This window comes from Eulemur rufifrons, chromosome 21 (assembly GCF_041146395.1).
Source record: "Eulemur rufifrons isolate Redbay chromosome 21, OSU_ERuf_1, whole genome shotgun sequence".
Classification (NCBI taxonomy): Eukaryota; Metazoa; Chordata; class Mammalia; order Primates; family Lemuridae; genus Eulemur; species Eulemur rufifrons.
Genome location: NC_091003.1, coordinates 6,002,994 through 6,012,629, shown reverse-complemented (window position 1 = coordinate 6,012,629; position 9,636 = coordinate 6,002,994). Strand labels below are relative to the sequence as shown.

At 43.6% G+C, this 9,636-nt stretch overlaps 1 non-coding gene across 1 annotated transcript; it reads right to left on the bottom strand.

Moving 5' to 3' along the window:
- Positions 1-8,188: 8,188 nt before the first annotated feature.
- LOC138401952 (small Cajal body-specific RNA 14) lies at positions 8,189-8,320 on the bottom strand. Its single transcript, XR_011236561.1, has one exon. It is a non-coding gene; the product is annotated as a small Cajal body-specific RNA 14 (non-coding RNA).
- Between the last annotated feature and the right edge of the window lie 1,316 nt (positions 8,321-9,636).

The window sequence follows — 9,636 nt, the reverse complement described above, 5'->3', positions numbered from 1 at the left end:
TTCTTGGAAAATGTTGGGCATGTTCCTGCCTCAGGGCCTTTGCCCGCTCTGTGCCTGCCGCCAAGACAGCTGTTCCTCCAAAGCGCCCGGATCATTCCCTCCCTCCTTCCGGGCTTTATTCAAAAGTCACCTTCTCAGTGAGGAGTTCCTGGAATCACCCTATTTAAAATTGGAATCTCAATATATACTTGCCAACCCTTATTCCTGTTTTATATTCTTTAGCACTTAGCACAAACATATACACACACATCTTTTTTATTGTCTATTTGAAGACATTTTTTCTTCCAATTTCTATTTTCAATAAAAGTGTTCGAAACACATAAAAAACATAACTACAATGAACAACACCTGTTACCACCTCTGCCTAGATTTAACAATTATTGGCATTTTGCCATATTTGAAAGCAGAGAGGTTTTTGTGTTTTTTCACTTCTATCTCCATAGGATATAGAAATGTGCCAGACACATAGTAGTTGCTTAATAAATATTTGTCAAATGAGACCAGGCATGGTGGTTTATGCCTGTAATCTCGGCACATTGGGAGGCTGAGGCAAGAGGGTCACTTAAGGCCAGGAGTTTATGACTAACCTGGGCAACACAGCGAGACTCCGTCTCTACAAAAAACAGAAAAATTAGCCAGATGTGGTGGCATGCACCTGTAGTCCAAGCTACTTGGGAGGGTAAAGCAGGAGGATTGCTTGAGCCCAGGAGTTCAAGGTTAAGGTGAGCTATGATCACATCACTGCATTCCTGCGGGGTGACAGAGACTCTGTCTCTAAAAAAATAAAATAAATATTTGTCAAGTGAATGAGTGATGTGCTTTCAGGGACTCCTATTCCAGGAGTCTGTGGTTCTCAGGTTAGAGACTCCTAGAGAGGAACCAGAATCTCTAAGCACCAGTGTGGAAACTGTAATGTGCCCAGGGTCTCCAGCTTACCCTAGCTGCTTCCCTCCTGAAAGGACTACTTTTTCTAATTTGCACAAAAATGTGGTGTGGGCTGGAGACAACCCTGAGAGTAGCTATATTTTCCTGGGGTGGAGGTCCCCCTGCTGTGCGGAAGCAGCCCTGTCTTGCCCCAGACCCTGTTCTCTGTGCCATCCAGGCTGCAGCCCCAACGTGGAGCACAGGCCAGGCTCAGGGGTTCGAGACCAGACTGTGCAAGAGTGAGACCCCATCTCTACTAAAAATAGAAAAACAATTAGCTGGGCAACTAAAAAAGAAAAAATTAGCCGGGCGTGGTGGCGCGTGCCTGTAGTCCCAGCTACTCGGGAGGATCGCTTAAGCCCAGGAGTTTGAGGTTGCTGTGAGCTGGGCTGACACCACGGCACTCTAGCCTGGGCAACACAGTGAGACTCTTTTGAGGTGATGAAAATGTTCTAAAATTGACTGTGGTGATGGTCCCACAACTCCGAATAGACTAAAAACATTGAATTGTACACTTTAAATGAGCACATTTTATGGCATGTGAAATAGCTCAATGAATGGGCGCCCTCTAGGGGCTCTCAGCTCTCCAGAGCGAGTCACAGACCACTTTTTTTTTTTGAGACTTCTGCTGAATTAAAAATCAGAGAAATGCCAAATTACCACACAGTGTGATAAATTTTGTTTAACTTTTTATTGAAGTGTAAAATACATATAGAAAAGTGGATATATCATCAGTGTATAGCTTGATAAATTTTCACAAACCGAACACAACCTTTTTGTGAAAACCGACAGTTTCTGGGACTGTCTCTCTCTCGGGAAAAATAGCAAAAGTCTAAATTTGAGTCCCTTCATGTATATGATGCCGCTTCCAAGTGACTTTGTAGGCTCCCTCTTTTTTCTCTCCTTTCTCCCTTATTTTTTCCCTAATCTCTAAGGTTATTCCGTCAATGAGGTGGCTATTTATATTTAAATTTAAATCTAAGTTAAAATTAAAAATTTCTCAGTTGCACTAGCTTCACTGCAAGTGCTCAGTGGGCACATGTGGCAACTGGCTACCATACGGGACAGCACAGATGCAGGACATTTTTGGTATCATAGAAAGTTCTAGTCAGCAGAGCTGCTCTAGGGGATGAGCTTTGACTTCTAGCCTCAATCTCTTCTTTGGAAAATTTCCTTTGGCTTCTCTCTCTCCCCTCAACCCTGTTTCTTGAAAAAAAAATTGGTCAGCAAAATGCTCTGTCAGAACCAAACATAACGTCTGTAGGGATAAACCAGTGGAAATCACAGTGTTTGAAAATAGTTGTTAGGCAATGAAATAAAACTAATAAATCATCCCAAGGAAAAATGCATGGCCTCACTAGCAATTAAAGAAATAAAAATTAAAATAACCCTGCCATACCATTACATACTGTCTAGACTAGAAAAACGCGTAAAAATAATGGACTGTGTTATTGGAAAGAGACACACCATTACACGCTGCTAGCCACCATGCAATTAGGTAAATCCTCCTGAAGAACCATCTGGAACTGTGTTACAGGAACTGTAAAAATTATTTTCTGACCGAATAATTCCACTTAATGACTACTATTTATTCAGTATGTAGCTGATATGAGGCATAGGACTTGGCACCTTACATACTTTCAAAAAAATTTACTTCTCGAAAACATCCTTATGAGATTGGTAGATATCCCTATCCTCTTTTTTTTTTTTTTTTTTTTGGTAGAGACAGGCTCTTGCTTTGTTGCCTTGGCTGGAGTGCAGTGGCCCAATCATAGCTCACTGCAGCCTCCCACTCCTGGGCTCAATGACTTCTTGCCTCAGCCTCCTGAGTAGCTGGGAATCCAGGCACGTACCACCACGCCCACCTAACTTCTTAATTTTTTGTAGAGATGGGGTCTTGCTATGTTGCCCAGGCTCATCTGGAACTCATGGCCTCAAATGATCCTCCTGCCTTGGCCTTCCAAAGTGCTTGGATTACAAACTGCTGGGCCACCTCACCCTTTATCCTCATTTTAAAAAGCAGCAAACTCTTACATTCACATAAGTTGGGTAACATATACAGAGTAAAAGAGCAAGGGAGTAAAGGAGCCAAGAGATTCAGTCCTATAGCTCTCTGGGGGAAGATATTTATGTAAATATATACATATGAATGTAATTATTACACATTATTACTAAAGGAAAAATTGGAAAATGCACACAGGCGACAATGTAACTTGAGTCTGGCACATAGCAGGTGCTCAATAAATGCTGATTTTTATTTTTATTTTATGTTATTTTATTTTTATTTTCTTTTACCTGTCTTACACTGAGGGCAGTCAATGCTAATTTTAAAAAGCAATTCAGTTGTGCCTATAGTCAATAATACTGTATTGTACACTTAAAAATTTGTTAAGAGGCTAGATCTCATGTTAAGTGTTCTTACCACAATAAAATAAAATTAATTTTATTGTATTTATTTATTTACTTTTATTTTTACCCATCCTTCGCAGCCTTAAAATTATTTTTAAAACCCCAAATCAAAAAGCCCACAATACCGTGGGTCAGGGTCCTGGCTCTTTAAAAGTCAGAGGAAGGAGGCGGGTTAGGAAGCTGAGGTAATGGGCTTCGTGCCTTATTTAAATGACCATGCGCAAAGCTCGCCGGCGTGCCTTCGCCACATTCCTGCACTCAGTACGCGTGCGCTGCCTGAAGCAGGAGGGGGCTGTCGGCCCCGCCCCCCTAGTTAGGCGGGCGGAGACAGTCGCGTGAGTTCGCCGGACCCACTTTCTCCCGCGCAATTAACCAGCCCTGCCCCTTTGCGCATGCGCGTAGGTCAGCACTGGACGGAGAGAACTACTAAACGATGGCTGGAGTTGCGCCTGCGCTCCGGCCGCCTCTACCGGAACTGGGCGGGGTCGTGTTCCTAGGCGGAAAAGCCGGAGGAAGAGGGCGCTGCAGAGGCGCGAGTTGCCGAATGTGGGGCCGTGGTTGTCCCAGATTCCGTGACTCTGGATTACTAAATCTAGAGAGGTAAAGACCATAGTACGAACACAGAGAATTTGTTGATTTAAAAAAGATTTTGCAGGATTATCCTCGTAAATATTACGGGTTTGTTAAATGAAGGTTTTAGGGAGAGGGAGGTTTTTTTAAATGTTCATTTTCCCCATAAATGCTTACATTTCCGTAAGACTTCAAGACTCAAGAAACACACAGTTTGGATTCTCCCTTGTGCCCAGGTTGAAAACAGGTATTATAAAAACAAAACAAAAATAGAGTGGGAGAAAGGTTCTTGCCCCCTTGCCCACATGAACATATGGCCCAGTTAGGAAAATGTTAGGAAGATGTGTTAATTTAAACAAGAGCCAGAAAAGAAAATAAGGCTGGGCTTGGCGGCTCAGGCCTATAATCCCAGCACTCTGGGAGGCTGAGGGGGGAGGTTCACTTGAGGCCAGGAGTTTGAGACCAGCCCAGACAACATATGGAGACCCTGTCTATAAAAGTAAATAAATTAAAAAAAAATTTTTTTTTTTGAGACAGTCTCTGTTGCCCAGGCTGTGGTGTCAGCCTAGCTCACAGCAACCTCAAACTCCTGGGCTCAAGCGATCCTACTGCCTCAGCCTACCGAGTAGCTGGGACTACAGGCATGCGCCACTATGCCCAGCTAATTTTCTGTATATATTTTTAGTTGTCCAGTTAATTTCTTTCTATTTTTTAGTAGAGCTGGGGTCTCGCTCGTGCTCAGGCTGGTCTTGAACTCCTGACCTCGAGCGATGCTCCCTCCTCGGCCTCCCAGTGTGCTTGGATTACAGGCGTGAGCCACCGTGCCCAACCATAATTAAAAATCTTAAAATAATAAAAAGCTAAAAGGAAAGATGATTTTTGACTACCCTGAGGAAGTTGCTGAGATGTTCTTTGGGTAGCCACCATCTTACTAAACTACTCTCCCCTTGAAAGAGAGGATTTTAGAAGGGTCTAAAGCCAAGAATGGACTTGGTAAAAAGAAGGAATTGCTTCATAGGTACCTCTTAAAGAGCACAGAAAAATAATGAAAAAGCAAACAAGGAAATTCTTAAGTGGACTAAAAATCCACAATTAGTTAATCTGATGTTCTCCCAGGGACAACTTCCTGGGCAGGTGACCTGTATAGTCACACACAGCCTTGTGCACAGACGGGTCTTATGCTTGGCTTAGTACCCTGCTGTCACCATTTTGAAATTCTTAGTAATTTTTTAACAAGGAATCTCACATTTTCATTTTTCACTGGACCCCACAAATTGTGTAGTTAGTTCTCCAACTTTCCTCTATGTTTTTTTCCTCTTTCTTTTTCCTAGTCCTTCGCTTTCTTCTCTTTCTCTATTTTCCCCTCTTTCTTCCTATTTTTCTTCCTTGGTTCCTTCCCACTCCTTTAAGGCTGAGGTTAAATATACTTGTAAACCTCACAGCATGTTACTCTTATGGGCTGAATTGTGTTCCCAAAATTGATGGAGTTCTCCCCCCAGTACCTGGGAATGTGACCTTATTTGGAAATAGAGTCTTTGTAGATGATCAAGATGAGGTTATTAGGGTGGGGCCTAATCCAATATGACTGTTTCCTTGTAAAATGGGAAAATCTGGACACAGACATCAGATACAGGGAGAATGTCACGTGAGGACTGGAATTATGCTGCCCTAGGCTGAGGAACACCAAAGATTGCCAGCAAACCGCCAGAAGCTAGGAGAGGCCTGGAACAGATTCTCCCTCACAGCCCTCAAGAGGAACCAACCTTCCCACGATTAGATTTCAGATTTCAGCCTCCAGAACTGAGAGACAGTCCATTCCTGTTGTTTAAGCCACCCAGTTTGGTGTTTTGTTAAGGCAGCCCTAGCAGACAAATATAATTCTAAATGGATCCTTAATAAAACCTGTTGAATAAATGGATGAAAAAAGGACAATTTTATCATCTTTGGCTGTTCAAAAGATTCCATAAGAGATGTCAAGACCTTCCAACTCTGAATTGTTGAGAAACAGGCCTTTTCCCCAACTTGCTTCCCTTTCTCCCTGGATATTTTCGCTGTATTTGGTGCTTTTTCCTGTGCCTCAGGTGTGTCCTGGCTGTGATAATACAATACTGGCGGGTAGAGTGGGTGGCTGTGGTCTCCCTGTAATATTACTCAGGCCTTCTGTGGTGGACACTATTGGTTGCAACTGAAATTCAGCACTCCCCACCCCTCCTCCTTGATGGCATCTCTCCAAATGTGACACCCCTTCCCAGCTCTAGAGAGGGACTTATAATTGGTCTATGACAGAATTGGGCAAACGTCTTGTATAAAGTTATTATAGTAAATATGTTTTGGCTTTACAGGCAAACATTCTCTGTGGAAACTTCTCAACTCTGCTGTTTAGTGTGAAAACAGCCATAGACAGTATGTAAATGAATGGGTGTGGCTGTGTACCAGTAAAACTTTACTTATGAACACCCGAATAGCAATTTCATATATAATTTTCCCTTGTCATGACATAGTCATCTTTTGATTTTTAATTAAAAAATGCGAAACCATTTTTAGCTCACAGGCAGTTCAAAAACAGGCAGCAGGCTCAGTTTGACCTAAGGGTCAGAGTTTGCCAACTCTTGGTCCAAGCCACCCGTGGTGATCTCCTTCGTCTCGCCAGTGCTTGGTGTAGGCACAAATTTGTGAATCTGAGAGGGAGTCTGCTGGCTTTTCCTCATTCTTAAATAAAGCCTCGTGAGAGAAACAGTCCCCTCCCCAGCTCTGGACATAGTTGTGTGAGGATGTGATTGGGGCTGTGACTGGCTTGAGGAGGAAAGCTAACCCTAACGTGCTGTAGATGACAGAGAAACAGACGGAAGGAACTAAGGACCTTGCTAACATTCTCAAGCCACTCAAAACCTTGTCAACCCACAAGACTCCTTATTTTGTAATATAATAAATTTCCCTTATTGTTTAAGCACTTTTGGTTAACTTTTGTGTTACTTGCAGCAAAAAGCATGGTCAGTACTGATACACCACCCCCAACCAATCAAGAAACCTATGCATGGTGGCTTTGTAGTGGTGCCACTCGGCTAGTTGAACTACATTTCCCAGAATTTCTTTTTCTATGTTTTTTCGGTAGGCTGCGCCACAAGAGGCAGTTTTCTGTGGCATGAGATTTGGAGTGTGGAAGTGAAGCAGCAGCCGTGGAAGGGCAGGTGGGGTCACCAGCCACTTACGTATCTCACACACGTTGTTCCCTGTCTGCCTGCACTGGATCCACCTTCCCTCAACCCTCCTTTGGCTTCTGTGACTTTTGAGCCAGGTGTGTTTTACTCTCTAAGGGCACAAGATTTTCCTGCAGGTGATCAGGGTTGGGGACAGTGAGAACTGACAGGTGTTCCAGTCTGTCCTTGTACATTTCAGCTCGTGCTGATGGATTCCAGATTGTTCTTTCTGTCCCCTAATTTATTTTTGTTTTCCTCCCCCCCAATTTACATCCATCTTTTATCCCCAGTTCCCTGCCCTGCAGACTTCAAGCTCCAACATCACACACAAAGATGACAGCTTTATGGAGACTGCCTAACTAGCCCTCACAACTGTGTAAGATTCCAACTATTACAACAAATCCCTTAAAAATTATATATATCTGTGTGTATATTAGTGGTTCTGTTTCTCTGATTCAATCCTGATGGATACACCATGCAATCCAAGTAAAAACTGTGCTCCCTAGACACATGAGATACCAAGTTGAGTCCTACAAAGTGCCCTTACAACCAGTTTTGCTGCCACTAATGCAGTTAGAGGGATGAAAAATGTAACACTTGAGCCCAGAATGAGGTGGAGTTCTGAATTCCATGATTCTAAAGCTACTTGAAACAGGTAAAGAAGTATGAGCAGATGCATCCCTCAGGATCCAGTCAGTCCTATGGAAAGCATTCTAGGTGTTTCAAACAGCAGAAATTTAATTTAGGGAATTGGTTGCACAGACAGTAGAGGAGAAGAGATCTTAGTGCTGTCGGGCTGCTTTAACAAAACTCTGTAAACTAGGTAGCTTATAAACCACAAAAATGTATTTTTCCCAGTTCTGGAGGCTGGGAAATCCAATATCAAGGTACCAGCAGATTCGGTGTCTGGTGAGGACCTGCTTTTTCTCATAGCACCTTCTTGCTCTGTCCTCATGTGGTGGGAGAGGCAAACAAGCTCCTTTGGGCCTCTTTATTTATTTATTTTTTTCCCACCCCACCCCCACCTTTGGGCCTCTTTTATAAGGTCACTAATCCCATTCTTTTTTTTTTTTTTTTTTTCTTTTCAACTTGTATGGAGCCATCGCACAGAAAATCTGATAAATATACAGACCCTGTCGGCAGGAACCATGTGTTTTGATGTGTGTGGCTGTCTATGGTTGCACTGTACAACTAACAATGCAATCACTAATCCCATTCTTAATGGCTCTGCTCTCATGACCTGGACCTAATCACTTCCCAAAGGCTCCACCTCCTAATGCCATCACCTTGGGGGTAGGATTGCAACATATGAACTTGGCGGGGACACGAACGTTCAGATCATAGCAGAAGATAAATAGAGGAATAGTAGACAGTCCAGGGATCAGTAACAGTAGGAAGCCGCCACAGTAAGACTGGTGGGACAGAAGGAGGTGGTGTGACCAGAGCTCAGAGCCAGAGTCCCCTGGGGGAAGCCAGAATTATGGCAGCCAACGATGCTACTGGAGATAGCACCCAAGGCAAAGAAAGGAGGAGGAATTCCCAGCTCCTTGCCCCTCCTGCCTTCCAGCCTCCCAGCAGTGCCTTCCATTGACTGAGCCCAGCAGGAAGCCTGGAAAACACAGAGCACAGCAGGCAGAAGGGTAAGGAATGGATCAGATTTCATACAGGCAAATGACAGCTACACTAAATATTCAGCCATTCAATACATATTTATCGAGTGCCAGGAGCCATGCTAAGTACTGAGGCTGTATCCCTGATGAAAACAGACAAGGTCCCAGGTGGGCATGATGGTGTGCACCTGCAGCCCCAGCTACTTGGAAGGCTGAGTGGGGAGGATCACTTGAGCTCAGGAGTTTGTGTCCAGCCCGGGCAACATAGCGAAACCCTGTCTCAAAAAAAAAAAAAAAAACAACAACAACAACAAAAAAAACACGGTCCCATGGTTTGAAATAAGAATTATTTCAAGGCCGGGCACAGTGGCTCACTCCTGTAGTCCCAGCACTTTGAGAGGCCGAGGTGGAAGGAACACTTAAGGCCAGGAGTTTGAGACTAACCTGGGCAATAGTGAGACCCTGTCTCTGCAAAAAATTTAAAAAATTAGCCGGGTCTGGAGGCATGCGCCTGTTGTCCCAGCTACTGGGGAGGCTGAGTGGGAGGATTGCTTGAGCCCAGGAGTTAGAGGTTGCAGTGAGCTATGATGACACTACTGCACTCCAGCCCGGGCAAAGGAATGAGACTCTGCCTCAAAAAAAAAAAAAAAAATTTTTTTCAGGATGCCAGTGAGATCAATGAGAAGCCTAAACCACAGGAAGACACAGTCTCAAAAAGATGCCATGGCCATCATTTATACGCCTTATTTCCCTACCCAGTCAAAATGCTGGTGTTGGCCGGTGTTAAGTTAACCAAACTGATATATAATACACTTCTCAATTTAACAGCTTCCCAGAATGAAAAACATGTATTTGGCAGTTCCTTCAAAGATGCTGACAAGTTTCAAACATCCTTTCCATTGCTTCTAGGCGCTATATGGTGAAGT